This window comes from Pezoporus flaviventris, unplaced genomic scaffold, assembly GCF_033815535.1.
Source record: "Pezoporus flaviventris isolate CSIRO_AGI_PZ_B2104156 unplaced genomic scaffold, CSIRO_AGI_Pfla_v1 ptg000073l, whole genome shotgun sequence".
In the NCBI taxonomy this organism is placed as follows: domain Eukaryota; kingdom Metazoa; phylum Chordata; class Aves; order Psittaciformes; family Psittacidae; genus Pezoporus; species Pezoporus flaviventris.
In genome coordinates, this window is record NW_026892621.1 from 3,960,993 (window position 1) to 3,981,901 (window position 20,909).

At 39.0% G+C, this 20,909-nt stretch overlaps 1 protein-coding gene and 1 long non-coding RNA gene across 2 annotated transcripts in view; one reads left to right on the top strand and one right to left on the bottom strand.

The window, feature by feature from the left end:
• The first annotated feature begins 968 nt into the window (after window positions 1-968).
• PPARG (peroxisome proliferator activated receptor gamma) overlaps window positions 969-20,909 on the top strand; it is a 78,070-nt gene continuing 58,129 nt past the window's right edge. The window contains exon 1 of the mRNA XM_061472948.1: window positions 969-993. The gene's annotated coding sequence lies outside the window, so the exon portion shown is untranslated. The remainder of the gene's footprint in view (window positions 994-20,909) is intronic.
• Window positions 14,635-20,902, bottom strand: LOC133279354 (uncharacterized). The gene is made up of 4 exons (XR_009746850.1): window positions 20,638-20,902; window positions 20,420-20,527; window positions 17,385-17,414; window positions 14,635-15,586 (listed from the first exon to the last, which is right to left on the bottom strand). It is a non-coding gene; the product is annotated as an uncharacterized LOC133279354 (long non-coding RNA).

Genomic DNA, 20,909 nt, shown 5'->3' on the forward strand with positions numbered 1-20,909 from the left:
GTTTGGCTTGTCATTGAGTACAAGAGTCAACATCCAGCTACAGGCACTTTGTATCCGGCCTTTTATCTACACTTCTGCCTCACCATTCAGCATCAGCCGAGCTTGGCACCTCTGCTCTCAAAACTACAGGGCCCTTTACTACAGCTCAGCCCACCACATCTCCCTTTCCATTCTGTCGATGCTTTCTAATATATAAATCACTTCCTTGACCACTGCCAGGAAGCAATTACAATCTGTGCACGCTTCCACAAGGTATCACAAGACCTTCACTGACTAAATTTCACCATCAGACAATCACAGACCAACCATTTCCTTTGAGCTATGCTACATTCAAAAACTGGTCTTCAAGAACTGGAAAAATCTAAAAGCTACATTTCCAGTAAGGCTTGCTCTTGAAAAAGAACTCGGAAAAGATACCTAACAGCTACAAACATATGGGGATAAAACTGACACAGACAAGAAAAAAACATTCATTTCAATCAATCAATCATTGTCAAATATACGACCGTGTTCCAGAAAGCCTGTTCATTCTCTTGAAATAAGACCTTGCATATTCCAGGTTTTATCCATGAAGTTCGAAAGGAACTCTAAAACCTGTGTTTGAAGTCTGCCATTTCGTTTGCATCAAGTTCAGTAAGTCTGAAATAGGTGATGAAATAATGATGAAGTCAAGACTAACTTTTGTGCCCAGTTTGCACAATACAGTTCTAAAACACAATCCATCATCTAATGCAGAAAAGTATCTTAATGCCAGCTCTGGTTTTCAGCAACATGCTGTGTTGAATTAGCATCGAAAGTGATTTACCAGCACAACTGATCAGAACCCCAGTTATTTAGCTTCTGATACACACACAAAAGGCTAAATGACTTTCTGCTTATTTAGCTGATCTTGCTGCAACAGCTTGAAAGCTGGTTTACAACAAACTGATTTAGGCTGGGCTTCGAGGAGACTGGTTTTCTATGCGAAATACTGGCACCTGATCTGCTGCTACGGTAAGCATGTTCTATTCATGAAACCCACACCAAAAGGAGTCCAAGGTGTTTACAAGGCAATTGCACTTACTTTAATATCAAGGGAGGCTAAAAATCAGGTGTGTTCTATAAGGAGGATTTAAGCCAGTAAAGGCCATAATGCTACAAAATTGATTGCTAACCCAGCACAAGGTCCATTTACATTTTAAACAGCTGGAAGTGTGCATTAGCATGCATGTCAGTATATTCTTAGTGGAGGAAATACTTGCTGCCCAAATGCAAATACTGTGCTCCATCATTTTCAACATACCAATATAAATTTCAGGGCTAAAGAGGGGTAGAAAGATGCTGCTTAAAAAAAAAAAAAACAGAAGTCTCCTTTCTGGCCAAAGCATCACCTATCTTCTCAAAGAGTTATTTTACCAAAAAATCCTGTAAAGCAGGTAACTGCCAGGTAAACATCACCAGTTATGCTGCCTTACAGGAAAAGTGGCAGTGAAAGAAACAGCATACCAGAACACTCATATACATGTTCCATTGTGAAAGAGAAACCACAGGGACCTAACGTAGGTCCCTAACAGAGACCAATCGGCTGCAGGACCCTTTCAAGAAACCCACTGAAGAGCAGTAGGTGAGCTGTTCCATGGCAGGGCCCTGGGGCACTGCAGGTTCTGTGGGGCCAGCTGCAGTGGCAAAAGGCCAGAGAGGCATGTGAATGCACTTGCACTTGGTCCTTCTGTACCATCTTCTATCTAGAAGAACAGAAGGGGCCCCAGGTCTCAGCACATCTTTCCTGCCTCTGAACAGTGGAATAGTTTTCAACCTTATGCATGTATTTATGGATGTTTACTAGCTCTGTGTCTCTTACTGCAAATACTTGCTTTTCAATTACCAAGAGAAAAGACAGCTCACATCAGCCTCTTGCTTCACAAAGCACACAGTATCTGTAATTCATAAGTGATTGCACTCAGAGACCTGTATTATTTCTTACTCTGAGCACATCAGCTTTTGTAACAGTGTACAGAATCTGTATGCCAAAAACTCACTTCAGCATAAAAGGCCTATCCTCTCCCCTCTCTTTGGTTAGAATGGATTTTCAAGTCTAGTGACATCTTCTCACTAGGGATACTCCGTAGCTGTTCTTTGGCTGTTGTCTTCCTGATATTAATATAATTACCATATTTTGGAAGGAAAAAAAAACAAACCAAAACTTACAGTGAAAATTTCTGTAAAGATACTGAACCATTTACAATATTATTAAAAAGAAAAAAAAAGAAAATTATTAGGATACATTAAGTTGTCTGCTATCTTATCCCTTATCCCTTCCGCAATGCACAGAGATCCTGAAAGTAGTACTTCTTATGTTCTGAATTAATGATTTGCCATTCAATGCCTTTCAGTCATTCACTGTTGGCTGAGCTGCTGTTAATCCAATGTTCACGTGTTTCAAGTTCCTTGCTTTTACACTAATCACTAAAAGCTAAGGCATTGCACCAGTTCAGGAACCACTACCACACCCAGTTGGACCAACATCTGACATCTGATACCATTTCTGTGTGATGCAAACACGCAGGAGATCAATCTCATTGATTTTTTGAGATGGCTGCCAATTAATCTTAGTTCATTTGTAACTATTCGTAAGAGTTTTGCACCTTTACACCTCTGTTTTGAATTTGAACTCCTATTGCCCGATAGAGTGCTTATTATTACGTCAAAATGGAGAATTGTAAAGAAAAAGCCAAATAAATGCTTTTTAGAAGATCACCACTGTGGATACGTGAAACAAATCTCAATCAGGCAGCTTCCAGTTCTCTTCTAGTTTTAAAATTAAGCTTCCTTTGTCTTAATACCATAGCATGTTTTGAGATACTGCCATTGAATGTATTTACTAAGTGCAGTTTCGATCTTGGAAACAGAAACGGCCCATCAATTTCCATGAAGAACATGTCTACCGCGACAGGAATTCCTGAGTAACCGAGAGAAAACATTGTCGCGCAGTGCGTTTTACGTAGAAATCAGTATTCCAGGCGCTTTCCAGCAGGGGGCAATGGCACATACAACTGCTTTATCCCACGCCATGAGCCCGGCGCTTCGCAGCGGCAGGGGACTCGCTCCTCAGGGAGCACTGGCAGGACACGCTTCTCCATCAGACAAATTCTACTGCCCAGAGCCATAAGGAAATTCGAGGTTATGACTAAATGTGGTACAGCGACAAGAGTCCCAATGCTATTAAAACTGAAAGCATGATAAAATTCAAATACATTTAATCATTTCCTCATTTTTACTCTTGTGAAAAGCAGCTTGGGCAGCACTAGCTTGGAAACTTCCGTCTTCAGACAATGAGAAGTCTTATGAAAAGGGTTGGTAAAAAAAGGAAATAATCTGAGTAATAGAGAGACAGTAGGCTACAAATAACTGAATGGCTGACAAAAATACAGCCAAATCATGTCCTATATTTTGCTTATGATAGAAAAATCCTTTTAAAAATCAATGCAGGATTTTAAAAGCTTGCTGTAAAGGAAAAATCTTAGCTAGCACTCTAGAAAAGAAGAAAAAAGGTAAAAATGCACCCCCACAATTAAAATGTTCATGTCAAGTTCTTTGGCTGAGTGTATGCACACACTACATTTCACTTTCTTGTTTATTGCAGCTGCAGGAAGGAGGCTTTTGGGGTTGTTCCTCTGGCCCCAACCCAAGTGCACGCACATGCAACCTCATTGCCAATTTCCCCCAGTTGACAATAGGGAGATGGGAGGGAAATAAGGGAACAGAGAAAGAAGAGAAACAGGGCTTGGTGTTTTTCCACCCGTGGGCTCTGAAACAGATCTTGGCTACACTACCTATAGGAAAGATACAATTTCATCTAAACTCATAACATTCTAGCATCCCAGTTGAAAAAAAAACAAACCAAAACACATTTTCATCACTTTTTTACCCTGTAGTTTTGTATGTAGATTCTGTAATCCCTAATTTAAAAGGGTAAACACCTTCCATGTTGAGCCTTGTGTTAGAAGAATAACTCACCCTCGGGACGCAAGACAATTCAGACAGCATATGCCAGATCAGTCCTGGGATTATCTTCTACACGCAAAAAGGTATTCCTGCCAACAGTGTCACATTGTGCTGATTTATTTTCTGTGTGTTTTCATATGCCACTGCAGCATTGTGCATGAGGGACTGGGTTTAAAAAGAGAATACCCCACTAACGCATATTTCTTGTTTTAACTGAAGATCCAGATTTGGGTTCTTTTGGGCATATAGAGCTTAAATGTCATTCTAGGCTTTCCTTTCAAAACTGAAATATAGCTGCACACATACAGCAATAAAATATTTAATCTCCCATGTGTCTTAAAAGAACAGCATAATTCAGAAATCCCATCACTAATGTAGAAAGTGTTAAGAAAAAAACTGTTTTGCTCTGTTCTGAGGAACTAAAATGCTTTTTTTTTTCATTTCTTCAATATACACTGGGTTGTTAGAAAATTCATATTGAACTGCTAGCACAAAACAGCAACTGTGTTTAAAGCCACCAATTCTTACTACCATCTACTAATAAAGATAAAATTGTAGGATCTATTTCTGATACTCTTCCCTAGAAGTTCATATAAAGAAATTAAGATATAAATTTCAAACTCTGGTATTGCTTTCCCTCCTCCTTCGAGCAGGAAGAAAAGCGATCAACAGAAGCTGCAAGGCAGTTTGATCTTTGTTACATTGGGACTATGGAATCTAAGCAACTCTTTTACAAGGCATTGTAATTGTTTGTACTTGCAAAACTGGATTAAGAAATCACTGCTATTCTTAAAACACATTTATCACATACATACAAAAGTCAGCATATTCCAGTGCGAGGGGAGCTGCAGCCAACCAGCGCAAGCTGCGGTGCACCACCCACAGCAGCGCTCATCCTCCCCTTCCCCAGAGCAATCCTGCATCTGGCCAGGGGAACGGGGGGAGTTCGCAGTGCGTCTTCCCAGGGTACACCTGCCCTGCGGATGACCCGTGGACATCCCAACTATACTGTGTTGGTACTGTCACAGTTTACAGAACCCTCTGTGTGATTACTGAAACAGACATTAAAAGCTCTGGATAAAGAAGGGGTGAGCTATGGGAAGATTAGATGTGTTTAAGGCACAAGTCCTGTCTGATTTTAAAGGCACTGGGAATTAAAGCAGGGGCACTGAAGTCCTTCACTGGCTGAGACGAGGAAAAGAGCAGGCAAGAGTACGGGGGGTTCGTCACACCTGTGGAATTTATAAGTTTGGGGCTTTACTGAACTTCTCAAAGTTCTATGAAATGGTTTTTTTCCTGGGTTTTAAATCCATTTGTTCTTTGGTCAAAGCTTAATTTAAAAAACATGTCTTTTGAGTGGAAGTCTGACTAATTCTGTTGTGAATGCTGCTGAAGATGAGCAAAACTGACACTATGATTGAGGAAAAAAAGGAAAAAAGCCTCATGTATAAACAAGAGCCACAATCAGGCTAGAGCCTCAGTTATGAGGCTATAGCTCCCCTTTTTGTTAGGTGACCCAAAATCAGCACCTATACAGCTAAAATCTGTAACAGTCTGTAAGGAAATCATAATGACTAGAAATCCAGAAGCTGGAGTTTCTCTACTCATCTATTTGCTCTTCCTATTTCTTTCCTTATTCTCTGTCTGTCTCTTCTGTTTCCCCTTCCCAGTGAAGTATCCTCATTTAGATTTTATGCTTCCAGCTCCTTACTGGTACACTCTCCCTTACAGTATAAGAGCATTCCCAGTCCTTTAGCAGCATTATCTCTGCCACGTTGCTTCTGACAGGAGTTGTGGTTGATGGCCAGGCCCAGCCTCAGTGGCAGGTACACTATTCCTTCTCCAGGGAAGATGAGGAAAAAAAGCACGATGGATATTCTCTTTCCTTCTTACCACAACCCTTCTGTCCTTCTCCCATACAAGAAAACAACTCCTGGGAAGTAGATCAAGCATCAGTCTGCCTGATGATGAGAAGCAGTCCTGTGCATTTTGGTTCCTTCTCTCACTGTTCCTATATTTCCAGAAACATCTCATGGGTATTCATGATATCACAGTCTATTTTTCATATTAGAATGCCTCTTGATGACTTCAAGCAGTTGTGATTCACTGCCTATAATCAGGATGTCCTACTATTTTTCGTAGACACTCACGGTATCCTCTACTTTAAATTGCATTTCTTGCTACCTATGGCCTATAGCAGGTTGAGAATCGAGATGTTCATAGTTCCCTTTCTCCTCCAATGTTTGAATTCCATCCTCCTCTCCTTTACCTCCATATGCATTCTTCTTTCACAAGAAAAGCCATTGTAGACTCCCCTTGCCCAAGAAAAATGCATTTTCTCAAAGGAACCTTCATTTGAGCTATTGGAGTCAAAATATATTGTTATGCCATTCTTGCTGGCTAAGAATGCTGCTTAGCCTTACCTATATTCTGCCACTGCCAAAGAAGGAAGTCTATTTTTTTCCCCTCTTGGCAACTCTTCGGGAGGTACACTATTGTGTTCCCAGAGTACTCGTTCTCAAAGCCTATTGTGAAAACTGTAGTAAACAGAACTCTCAGCATCAGGATACAAGAAACAGGATCCAAGGCTGAAACTATTTGCCAAGAGTGGATGTGACCGCTGCCCCATTCAATCCTGGATGGTACAACAGTTCATCTTAGCTGCTAGATATAGCACATTCCATAATGAGGAGGACAAAGGTGGCAATTCCTGAGAAACCATGTTGCTGGAGAAAACAGTGTCAGGATGTAAAAAAAATTTCCTTTCCATCAGTATATGAAACAACAGATCTCAGTCACAGATAGTGGGCTGTGGGCTCAATTTGTGTCGGCATATTTCCATGTACTGTTGTGGAGCTCCATGATTACGACAACTGAGTTGCTGACAACTGAGAATTTGGCCAACAGATTGCAATTGAAATACTCAGAGTATTTCAATTAGCTTCTCTGCTGCTTGGCAGAACATGTGATGTCAGACATGCCAAATGGTTCCCATTTATATAAAACTAGAGAAGAACCAGAAAGTGGCAAATCTAAACATTTAGAAAGCTAAGATTAAATACAGAGTTTCACAGAATTAAACTATAAAGACGAAGTGTTGCTGTGAACAGCTCTGGAGGCATTGATGGTCTTTCATTTAGATTATGGAAGGAATGAAGAAAATGTACAGGGGAGGAAAAAAACACCAAACCAACCCAGATGATAAAGGTGATGTTAAGAGAAAGGTTACATGGATTTTACTATTCAATATACTATTGAACATAGTGGAAAGAATGCATCAAAGCAACTCCAGACAAAGTCAAATAACCTCCCCAGGTATTGCTCTAGCAAGCATTTAACTATTTCTTGATAATCAACCATATCTTCTAGATATCTATTAAAACTTGGTTTGCAGGCTCTGGTAGTCACACATCACTCTCTAGATGACTGGTTCCAATTATGTTCTTACTCTGAATTAAATATTACATCTTTTACCTCTTTCTCCAGTTTCCAGCGCTAGAAGAGCCCTCCCTGCATACATAGTTACTGAGTCAAGTGACCTTTGCCTTTTACAGGTTGGTCCAAGTCCCTCATATCTACAAGTCGTAACAATGCTGTAAAGTGTAGTGCAGCTCTCTTACTGTCTCCTAACAGAGCTTCCTACATACCATTACACTTAAACTGTTATCAATAGTCCTCCAGTGGTCTTTGCAACGGAGGAGCCCATTTAAATTGTTAAGTAATTTAGAAAACATCACTTATTTTTACTAGTACTCCATCTTATCTTATTGGTAATTCTTTGGTGGTGTTGAAATCAAGCATAAAGGTGCTCCTTTTATGTCTAAATGCTCCTTTATGTCTATAAATCCACTCTGGCACACACAGCCAAAACAGAATACTACCTCAACAAAATCTTTCTGCTTCTGTACAGAAAGATGCCAGGACCTCAGGACCTTTCCTCAGCCTTAACACTTTATCATAAGCCACCAACAAAGAAAGCAGGCAAAAATACCTGACACGCAGTTATCTGGGGGAAACGATAAAAGAGCACCTCAGTGTGCACAGAAAAGGAGAAGGTTTGGAGAAAAAATTGTCAATAAGAAGGACAAGTTGAGGGTCATTTTCAGACACAAATTAACACATGAGCAAAGCAATTGTATCGGAACTTAATATCTTTAGAGAAGCTACTTCTCTTACTTCTTGAGTTTGCCATTTCCTAGCATCTTCCCCTCCCTCACAGTTAGGAAGTGTGCGCTTAGAAGTCCAAGCGCACTTGGACTGTGTTGTCACTCACCATTGCCATTTTTGAAGGCGGGTTTTTTTTCTGCGTGAGATGTACGTTTTAGGTTTCAGTTCTGTCTGCTTCTAGCTTTCAGGCAGGCAGCTATAGTTCCATAGGAGTCTGAAACAGCTTTCCAGAGTTGGGAAACAAAGTTGCAGAGAAGAACTTGTCTGTTTTCCATAATGCGCTGCAGACCACTAACGGAAACAGAGACGGGGCAAAGCACTCCTCAGAGGCTACCCATAGTTGTGAGAAAAGGAGCAAGAGATTATATTCTGCTCATCTCACTGTCAGACATTAAAATGAAGTCTTGATTCCTGCACTCATTGATACACACATACAAATAATGACATTAATGGAAGTTATTTCATGGTAGTGACATGTACAAATGTGGAGTTGTGGTCGAAGTGCTGGTACTACAATGCCACTTTTAAAGTTGACAGAGAATACACAAGATCTTCAGTAACACAGAAAACTTCCTCAACTCTTGTATCATTCAGAATACAGCTCTATCCTGTAAGGAAGTCCATAAACAGGTCAAATCACCTCACTGGTTTAAGTGAATAAAATAACATTAAAAAGTAATAATCTTTGGAAACATTTCTGTTCTCTTATATTCCAGGAATAACTAAAACCCCTTTATAAAAGGAATTTCCCAAATTCTACTTTGAGCAGAGAACATTCTGGAAACTATCACTATGGCAATGCTTTAGAAATTACTCACAGCCTAATTAACATCTGCTTGGAGAGTTGAAGTTATTACAGGGTCATTTATCTACTCAAAGAATCTTCTACACAATTGAGCAGATTTTTAATGTTTAACGTTCCTGCCCATAAACTGCCAGGGAAAGACATTCACTTAAGGGAACACGAAAGGCAGGTCAGGTATGTTTCTCTTCAACAGGTCTCCCTAATGCCAGTTTTCCTAGCCACAGGACAGGTAACATCACATAGGAAAGAAATGCAGTCCTTGTAAGAAAGCTTAAAGCAGACTTAAAAATTTTAGCACCAAAAAAGAAAACTACACCACCGCCAAAAAAAACCTGCAAACAAAAACCTTTTACAAAGAAACCAGAGATTCTATAGCTGAAAAACCACTCACCAAAAGGTCTGATGTGAATGGTTTTAGATGCACAATATTAGGACATAAACCCAGGAACATGCTTGTCTTGGAAAGGTCCTCCTCTCTCAGTTTTCCCCACCTGCAGTCTGTCTTTGAGACATCACTGGCTAGCAGGCAATTGATCACACTGTAGCTATCCTTCTTCCACTAACTGCTGTCCTCATTTTTTTAAGGGAATTATTCCTCTGCATTTCATTTCCCACTGTTAGATTGGCCAGTTTCTTCCTAGGAAAAGTGGGATGCTGGGGGTCAGGATGCATTGTTTAGGCAGGGAAGAAAGTTCCAGCATTCCAGCAGATTCATTTCGCTCAGCTCAGGCAAACTGCAGCCTGTGGTGTGTACCCAGGTGTCTTTCTGTTGTGTCTCTGGGATAGAAGTATAGGTCTGTCTAAGGGATGTGAAACTAAAGAGATCTGTGTTGAAAACAAGTGTATGCAGACCTAGGAAGTCAATGCTTCTTAAATTGAATTTTGGTTATGCTTAATGTTTTCTATGATGTGAATCAATCTGAAGACTCCAGATAGACCTTTTAATCATGATTCTGACAGTTATTCTGCTTTTGGTTTGATGTTTGGGATTTTTGGTGTTATTGTTGTGCCCTACATACATTTCTAGATCCAGAAAGTTTGTGTTAGTCTGAAACCCCTTTTAGTGGCATTTAGCAATGGTTGAGAACAGCAGAAGTGTCTAATTGAAACAATAGATAGAACCAGCAGGGGAAACAGACAACTGGTTCTTGTTAATGCCCTTTTCTCCAAAGATGTGTTTTGAAGCATACACCTGGAATCCCTGCTCCGAAGTACCCAGGAGAGATCAAAAAGCCCTCCTAGTTCCTTGCTTCCCCAAGCACAGAAAGAAAATCAAGACAGTGTTTCAGTGAATGGAACAACGAGGTCAGGAGAACACAGAAAATCTGCTCCTTGTTAGAAGAAACCTTTTTTTACTTTCAGCTCTGATCCCACCCCTACCATACACACAATTTATCAGCCTCATTAGAAAGATTCCCTCCTTTCCCTCTTCTCCTCTCGGGAAGCGCAGGGCTTCAGCCAGCCCCGGGGACCCCTGCTGCGCACTTGCAGAGCACGATGTGCTCCTTCCTTTTCTGGACCCTGGGTGAAGTTTTTCACTACCCTACAGCATAAAGGGATGCTAATTCAGACAGAGCACGTGTCGGACCAAGCTCTGATCTCAGACACCCACACAATTCCTGTTGTAAGTCACATGTGTGCACATTTCTGACAGCAGGATATGCCCACTTGTGCTCTGTCTTAACGCATCAGCAAGAGTGGTGTGGCTGCCTTCTTAATAGAAGCAAAAGTGGAAAGAAATGATTTTTCCAAAGCTTGGGGGCACAGGCAGACTGGTAATGCTGCTCCAAATGACACCCAATGGTTAAAAGACACAGGTTAAGCAAACCAAAGATACTAAGACAATTTTAGTCCTTTCTCATTCAAAAAGGATTTTAAAAGGCTGGCTCATGTCCAGGGCAACTCTCTACTTCTAACATGGGTTGAGGGACATATTTCAATTTGAAATTAGTTATGGGAAAAAAAATAGCTCAATTGCTGTTATTTAGTAAAGTTTTCTGAGCTAAGATTAGAAGTTTCAATAACTTAATTCTGAGGAATTATAACCAAGAACATCTCAGTAATCTTCTGGGCATTTATCTAGAGATGATAGTCCTTTTTCTATCTTTTTTTTTCAGCTGATGTTATTTAAGTTTAAGGGTGATAGATAACTGACATCTGGAAAAGCAGTACAGTGTAAAAGTGTATAGTATAAAAGTGTAGAGTAGAAGTGTAGCTGGAAGTCAGCACTACTGAAAATGTTGAGAATAACTAACTATAAAATTAATTTTTGATGTGTGAAGGAATACACAAATACAGTCCTACGAATAACACTACCAGATCTTCTAGAAACACTAATAGGAAATATTTTGATAATAATTCTTAAAAGACAGAAAGATAATGAAGTCAGAAATAGGGGAATTTAACTTCTGGCTTTGCTGGCATTCCCTCAAATCCACAGCAGATTGGCTGGGTTTCTTTTCCACAGTCCTAATTTCACCTGGCTACTGGAAGTCATTATTTTCCCAGTTTAAATGGTTTCAGAGTGTTAGGGAAGAAAACATAACTGGGCAATAAGATCTACTGCTGTCTATTTCAGAAACTACTGCCAGTAAGAGAAATGCATATATTTGAACAAGGACTGCTTCTCAGAAGTAGAAACCTTAAATTAAAGAAAGGCTTGAGAACATCTAAAAACCTGAGCTTATAAATGGGTCAGACCATAAGAGATCACACCATACAATTTAAGAAATGGGAACACTATATAACAAAAAGCTGAGGTAAAACCCTGTACAAATGGAGCTGAGGTTTCCAACCCCCGAAAGGTACACTCACAAGTAAAGAACTCCTGACAGAAAGAGGCTGGAACTGCATGATGAGTAAACAGGAAACTGGAGACAGAAAAGATAGAATGGAAGGAGTTTGCTGCCATATGTGAGAGCAGTTACGCTAAATCACTTCTTGGTTCTGAGCTAAGATTAGGAGTTTTAATAACTTAATTCTGAGGCATGGGCTACATTCTCACAAGCAAGAACACTACAGTAATCTTCTGGACATATATCTAGAGATAAAAGTAATTTTTCTATCTTTTTTTTTCTCCCAATAATCACAACGAAAGATGAAACCATACAACCCCCCACCTCTGCATCTAGCATGACGATATAGAATATGAAATTTTAAGTTTTGCTTTTCACATCTTGAACATTTATTGCTATGCTTTTCGCTTATATACATGCACAATTTGATAAGTAGTTCTATCCTGCCAGCAAAAAGGACAAAGCTGTCCAATTCGCAGTGTACAAACAAGCCATTTTTTCCCCCAAAACCTTTTTTGTTGCCAATTCCATGCTCTGTCAGTGTCTCTCCATCTATTTCTAGGAGTGAAATTATCAGGGCTATTCCCCAGTGAGCTGACACCTTTGTGGCCTATCTGGAAGAAGTAGCTGTCAATTTTTTTCCCTCCCATTTCAAATGATGTTTGCTCACTCTGTGGTCATTTGAAGACGTGTAAACGATCATTGACAAAACAAATTATGGAAAAACAGCTGTTACTGAAAATGTGACTTTAATTATGACTGAGTTTGTGCTGTTACACTCTCTTAAGAGAGAAAATTCTGTTTTCTGATACACTTTATTATCTGTATGTTACTATTAAAAAGATTAGGTTTTCAGTGATTTTCAGTGACACAAGTTGAATTACCTATAATGTCTATTTAAAGAAAATAGCAGAGCCTAACTCCACACAACAAAATTCCTTTTTATATGTGGATGCTTTATAACTAAGCGTATCTGAGCTGGAATAAGTGAAACACAATATCAATGTAAATTACAGCTTTCCAGTTCGATCAGATTTTCTATTGTACCATTTTACCTCTATTTTCTGTACTTCGGTTCAACTGCTTTAGTTTACTGCTTCAGGTTCAGCTGCTGGACCAAAGAACTGTACACAGCGTAATGAAAGGTCCACAGAAGCAAACACACAAAGGGGTGATCCGGCCCAAATGCCAGATATTTTCAACAGCAAGCAGGAGAGTTCAGATTCAGTCTCCTTTAGTTCACTGAAACAACTGTGGGTTGCCAGGCTGCAGCCCACAGTGTACTAAACTGCTACGTTTTATTATTTGATGGTATATACCAAACTCAAATACCAAAAATTGGCACAATGTCCTCTGCCTGTTCCCATTTTTTTTGCAAACACAACAATGAATAGGGTAAGAAAATACAAATAATTAAGTTTGAAGAGTAAAATCTTATGTAGAAAAATCAGTTTGATGGCACCTGATACATGTTCCATAGAAGGGATGCTTCTATAGTATCTTATAGTGACGCAAATGCAAGTAAGCATATCACAGCATGCAAATGTGCTATTAATGAAACATTACTATATGTTACACACATACAACATAGGACTCTGAAAAGTTCTGCTCTGCTAATCCTGAGGACTCAAAGCCATGAGTAGGACCCACAAGTGCTATTACAAAACAAATAATACAGATTTCATTCTGAAGAACAGCTCACAAACTATGTCACTACTTATGATCTGAGTGAACACAAAGTCTCAGCACTGGAAATATTCTCAATTATTATTTGAAGCCTATTAAAGCCATCAATCAGCAGCACCCCCAAAACCTGCCTTTTTTTTTAATCAGTTCCATTTTGTAACACAGAATTTTTTAGCAGTGAGTATTTATAACCTAAATTACAAATACAAGGTTTCTGCCTGCTTTGTGTTTTGTTCCTGACCCAGTGTTATTTTTCCTCCAGTTCTGATCCAACCAGCTATTTAAATTCACCAGGATGTTCGCACGTTTCCTAATTCACTTTATATGCGCTAGTACATTCTTTTTAATTATTTTTTTTTCTTTTGGCATTCAACACTTCATATTAAAATGCAAATTCTCGACTGTAAATGTTGAGTCATCAGTGCTCTGTAGAAGTCCTGCTGCTGTTCTATAGAATGGCAAAGAATCTGCCCAGAAGAGATCGCATGTCCTGCCATGAGAAGCTACAATGTGACAAAAGTGAGAGAGCTTCTGTATTGATAATAGAGGGTTTCGAGCACACAGTGGGCAGAAGTCCTAACATACTTGAAAAATATTTAACTGAACAATAATGGAGCAATGCCAAATACTAAAAGTTACCAAAGATAATTTTAATTGTTGTAGATATAATAGTGTTCAATGACAGCTGTTTTGGAACAAAAAGGTTATTTCCTGCAAATTATTGTAATATTTTTCTCCCAAAATAGCCCCTGATTCACTCCTAACATTACCTGGCATCCTCAAATGGCTAGCACAGACTAAAAGCCAGTTATTAACTTTATTTTTTGAGAGTTTTAAGATTGTAGATCAAAATAATGATTTACTTGAACGACTAAGAAGAGTCAGTTCAGAAGGGCAGCCCAGAAACCAATGGAACTATTTGCATGAATGAAGCACGATGACTTTAAAATAACAGCTATTTCAAGCTGTATTGCCTGACCATATTTTATTTCCTTGTGCTTCTGCAAAACAAAATTCAACAGTCAGTAATGATTAAAGCTACTGCTTCTCTGCCCAGCAAAATTCCATGCATGTTGGCAGAACATTTTTATGATGAAGATTTAATCACAGAGTAAGCAGATACTGTTTACGCAGTAGAAACTGTCATCTGAGGCCTCTGAGTTCAGCATCTGTGTACATTTACACAAAACAGCATTTGAAAAATATTATGCCCTAACACTACAAATATTTATGTACTTTTTCACTGTGCTGCTGTCAGTAGTCTCACACAGCTACCTGTGAATCCAGGCATAGAAGTCAATAGTTTTGTGTGCATTTTGTTGGGGTGTACCTCAGTGGTCACAACTTCCATGGAAAGGAAGCAATACAGTTTGTGAGGTGTAAGGAAGGGATGCTTCCACGTCATTGTTATGCCACTGCTCCTCGTGCTTCTTTCAGAACATTCCTCAAATGACATTAGTTTAGGATGTGTAGTATTATAATAATATATGTTCATTATATAGCATTATAATAAAAAAATATATACAAAGACAAAAGAGGTTTTAGCAGTCCAACTGCTTTATTTAGTCTTAACTCGTTATTGAAAGCCATGCAACCCATCTGCCGCAAAGACTAATGAAGGTATTTCATAATTAAATCTATAGCATAGTCTGAATGCCAGCTAATTTTTCTTCAGCCTGTAACAACTGTATCTGTCCTAAAGAATTACAAAATATTTAAAATGCTTATAAGTATATGCAAGTAAAAAAAAGAAAAGGGGGGCCTATAGGAAAAATGGGGAGAGACTTTTTCAGCAGGGCCTGTTGCAATCGAAAGAGGGGTTATGGTTTTAAACTAAAAGAGGGAGATTCAGGCTGGCTGTGAGACAAGAGCTGTTTACAATGAGGGTAGTAAAATCCTGGCACAGATTGCCCAGAGAGGTGGTAGATGCACCACCCCTGGAGATGTTCAAGGCCACGCTGAATGTGATTCTGGGCAATCTGCTCTAGTTGAAGATGTCCCTACTCACTGCAGGCGGTTGCACTAGATGAGCTTTGAAGGTCCCATCCAACTCAACTTATTCTATGACTCTAAATGTATGAACCTAATTTACCATTTATTTGAAAGACACATCAATCTCCTTGGTTTAAACCCTTCCAGAGTTCCCCCTCTGCAATAGAAATAGCATGAATTTGAGATCCATGCCACTGTGGCTGAAATGCTGAGAAACTAATCCTTAGGGCTAGGCAGGATACCAGGAGATGCTCTTGATCCTGTGCCTTTCACGGGGGTTTAGTAGCTGCAGTGTATACTACTACTGCTTTTCTACAGAATCAGTTGACCAACACTATTTCCTACATCTATCTAGAGCACCCTGGAGATTAGGGTAAAATATGTAAAAAGCAGGGATTTTAAAAATAGTATTTCAAATTAATCCCATCACAACAATGTATAAGAACTATAAAGCAGGACAAAGGTTATAGGAAATGGAAGTAACAAGAGATCTTCACACAATCCTCCAAAAAAAACAATGGTATGGGGAGAGAATTAATTCTTTTTTAACAATTATGGGGGAGTAAACACCACAAAACTACCTTTCTCACAGTTTTACAAAGATAACTCCATTTTCTTCATTAACAAATGTTCGATCGGAACCTGGAAGCAAAGTTCTCTAGATGTTCTAATTTAAAATTTGCACTTTTGAGTTTTTAGTCTTAACTGGAATCAATGAGTTGCTGTGTGAGAAAGACATAGCAAATTACATGAAAGGAATTACATTAGGAATATAGGTTTTGACCTGCTGGTACAGTTATACATAAGTCCTTTTATGAGCATAAAATAATTACATGAACACTAACAAGTTCAGCCTCATGGTGCTTTGGCAATGTAAGCATTATTTCCATTTTATATACAAGTAAAAGAGACACATCTAAGTGGCTCAGTGACCCACAGGAAGTCAGTGACACAACCAGGAATAGAACCTAGACCTCTCAGCAGCTAGTCCCATGCTTTAACCACAAGAGCAGCCACCTCCTTCCTATCTCATATTAGCACAACTCTAAGTCTTGGTTGCATCAGCTGCTAATTTAAGATGTCTAAGCATGTACTGTTGTAGAAATCTGACATTATGAAGTTGAGCAACCCACATTCATAAATCTGTTTGAACTTAATCACCCGAGAAATCAGGATAAACTGTCTTTAAATGAGACTCAAAATGGTCATAAACTTTCAGTTACTTTAAAGTTTTCCTTCAGAAATAAATTTCAGATGGATTAACGAATCTGACAGCAGTATATACTTGAGCTCTTCATTCCTGTATATTCTTTTGCCTGCTACCTGTGCGTAATACGCAATTTGGACCTGTTTGATCAGAATGGGACTAGCACATGAAGGTAATATCCAATCATAGAATAACCAGACAATCCTAGAGAGGAAATTATTCTCTTCAAGACAGTATGAAATCAATGAAGTTAAGAATTTGGGATATCCTTGAGCCCAAGTTGAAGGATAAAATCCATTATAATTAGAGGTAGGGAGCCTGGTATGATCATGGCTTTACTGAATTTAAAGCAGGCACGATTGGATTTTGCTCTTTTTTTGTCTAAGCCTCAAAGTTTGGGAAAAGGAGGATTATGTTTAGTTGGCAGGGTTCTTGTTTTGACCCGCTCTACAGTTATCTATGAAAAATCTGTATTACACCTAGTCCTATCAGTTTTGCTGGATCCAAGGCACAGCATGCTAAATGCAGTATAACAATACCGGAGTGCAATCTCCAAAGAGTTTGGAATCATACCAAGGGGTAGATCTCTGACATCACTTCAAGAAATGTGGTTTATACTATAGGCTTTGCTACACACATGTATAAAACACCACCAATAGTTTAAACTGCTGATTTTCTTCAAGTAAAATTATGTATATAGAGAATGTGAAAATTGAAGACAGAAGTACAGTGGAATATTAAAAAATACCTTTAACAAACATATCTTCCCAAAGTGAACCTGCCAATAAAGACAGAATAAGATATGCTAAGACAAAGTTCTTGTTATTAGTAAAAGACCACCAGATGTATAAACCTAAAAACTACATAACACAAGAGAAAATACACAGTTACTTTCAAAAAAGGCAGCAATGTAATAGTATTCTAGCTTACTTAAACTCCCTTTCTTTAAAGCAATGCAATTTCCACAATCAAAACTTGTTCTTCTGACTGCTAGATTTACAGTCACACTGATAGTCTCATGCTAGTGCATGAGATTGCCCTCTAGATGTTAAGTTTGGCTAGATAATTTTTCTTTCCATCCAGAATACTGAGATGGGACATGCTGTGTGATTTGTGATTTTAAACCTCTGTAAGGCATCTAGAGACTTGGAGCATAGACACAGTGGAAACATCAAAATAACTAAGCAAAAGTTGGAACTAGCATATTTTTGCAAAGAGAGAAGGAGGCATAAATCTTTCACCTCTATTAGCTTTTACGATTTCTGTCCTTCTCAAGTCAGTCTTAAAAATCACAGTATCACAGACAGAGTCTCTGATAGATTGATTGTTCTAACCTCAGATCAAACCATAAAACCCTACCTAGCACACCTTAGAACCTGTTGCACAGAAATTTAAGGGAGATTGTATGGTCCATACTAGTACCCTTATCCACCTTGAGATTCCACAATGTATCCTTTCTCATTTCAGTGAGACTATTTTTGCCATATGATTCAATATAACCTGCTTCAAATTTTCTGAATAATTGAAATTAATAATAAATAGTAATAAGTATATGTAGCAATAAGGGTTTTTTTTTTTTCAGAGGCAACAAACTCTTCAAAAAGACTTACCATGAAAAACTGAATTATTAAAAGTAATATAAAATGTGATTCGTTTACATGGAAAGAGATAACTAAGGATTTTATAGTCAATAAAATACTCCAAGTATAACTAATCTTCTGTGAAGACAAGTTATCCTCTAATTTTAAAACTAGAACTGATGCTTAGAGGCCCTTCTGCTTGTCTTTGAATTTAAGGAAGAATTGCTCATGCTCAGGAAGGCCTGACCCTGACATTTCATTATTGTTTCATAATGCTTAAAGATCCCAGTCAAATTTAGGAATTCTGTCAGATAAGTAGGTGAGAAATTCTGCATAATGCAAAACCAGGCATTGAAATAATGCAAACAAAAGCTGAATGAGAAATTAATAATTTCTTTATTATCACCGTTTCAATACTGTGTAATGAAACTCTAGAATTAATTATAGAACAGATAATATATTTGTAGTCTATTTTATTTCTTTACCCATATGAAATGATTGGCTTTCTGTGTTCCATGTGTGAAAAACCCCCACTCTCTGTTAATACAGAAAACCGGATTAACGCAAGCTATAATAAAGCACATTTTTAACTTCCAAAGAAAATTTATGGCCTCTTCATCTCTTGATTCTTCAAATTAAGATTAGCTGTCTGTCTAAAAGAGACATTTAATGAGGCACCAAATACTACCTAAAAATCAATGTTAAGCAGGAAATCAATGTAATTTTTCCTTTTCTATCTCAATCTGTTAAAACATACATTTACAAAATCTAATTTGTATATATGTCAATATTACTGTTTCTGCTTTGTATTTTATTAGTTCCGTACAAAGGATGAACTTGCTAAGAGAACATACTGCTTATAACAAATAAAATGATATGGTATTTGTAATACTTCTCTGAAAGCTCTGTTTGGCTGATTTCTCTTCACTGAATGATATACCCCTATTTGCAATTTAATTAAAATCTAAACTATGCTTTGCATTTCTGCTTTACTTCTGAACTTATTTCGAGTCTAGGCTCAAAGTATGAGTTTATGGTCACAGTCAGATAACCATTAGTATATGTTAGGCTTTGGAATGCTCCCAGTTTCATGTAGTTTTAAAAAATTTGCATGTTAAAGCCCAGATTTTTGGGGGGGCTCCTCTGTTAGTCAGACACTGAAACTAAACGGGTATATTCCCCAGCAGTTTGCACAGAGAACAGTGTTGTTTCTGTTCTCAGCAGAGCTAGACCCAGATTCTGTGGAGGTGTCCAGCTAAGATCCTTCTTCTTTTAACATTGTATTGAAACTACCTGAGGCATTGCTGTAAAATGATTAGAAACAGTCATAATTTTGGTATTTAACCCTGTGCTGTTGTTACTTCACCCACATTTGCCTGTTTATTCATCCATAGCATCTTGTACTAATTCTGAGGTGTTGTTTTACTTGTTTCTAGTACCTGGCTCCTAATTCTGAGCCAGGGTATTACTGAACAGGTATTACTGATGTATGCTAAACAAACAAACAAACAGTTTACAAAGGATTTCCAGGCTAAAAATTTCGGATGGGGAGAAAAGCATGGATTAAAAAAAAAAAAAACAACCCAACCCTTGATATGTCAAGGCAGAAGTAACACTTACTTCAAGCCTATACAAATAGACAGCTAATTCTCAACAGAATTAGCACGAGGCTTCAAGCCTCTACAGACAGAAAGACTGTTCTCATAAACAAAAAGCTGTAGGCGATGTTAGTATCTATAAGTAGAGCAGGTATTTTGACGTATTCAACTCTAATCTATAAATTGCCTTCAGTATACAAATAATGAAGCAAATGTAGGCTCTCTTTCAAAATGCTTGATGACTAAGAACGATAATGAGGTGAAGTTCGGATCCTCTGAATCTCCTTGTGATGTCCAAGAGATCAACAGTTTTTAAAGATAAACTGTTGTATCCTGGGGCATCTCGGCTTACAAGATGACTCCCTAAAGCCTGTTGATCTTATGACTTTTTTTTCCACATCTAACTTCTTTTTAAGAGATTCTGAGGTGAAATAGAGGGAGGCTACATGCTTGTTGGAACTTGCTCTCCACTGAGCCTTACCGAGCTCTGCCTGTACCATTTCTCTCTGCATTCCTGGAGGGAGGAGGGAAAGGGGGATAATGGTGGTGGTGGGGAGATAATCTGTAGCTATAAGAAAGTGAAGGGAAAAATAAATGCCATTTACCTCTGTCACTGCTAAGAATCGTTTCAGAAAAGCCTTTACTCCTGCCATAGTGGGGTACAGGCTGCCGTGAGGTGACCAAGCCAACTACAGGCAGCGCAGAGGAGTTAGCTGGAGAACGGGAATGCGAAAGGAAAGCAGTTAGCAGCCGGAAAAAAAAACCAAACCCCTGCATTTTCAGTTAACAGGAGATTACAGAGAGCAGAGATCAAATTCCAGACCCGCTCAGCGGCCCGCGGGCTGCCCTCAGGTACACTCCTGCGGTGTCGCTCAGCGAGCACGGACCCGGAGGGAAGTGGCTCGGGAGAACGGTCGCGGTGTAAAGAGGAGAGGCAGGAGCAGCGCAGCCGCCTCGTCCTCCTCCTCGTCCTCCTCAGGGTCGCGCTCCGGGGCCAGCTTCGCCCCGTCCCTCTCGGGGCCATACCCGGCGGCCGCCGCCCGTACCTCAGCCCGGGTCCCTCCGCGCGGTTACCTCAGCCTCAACCCCCGCCCC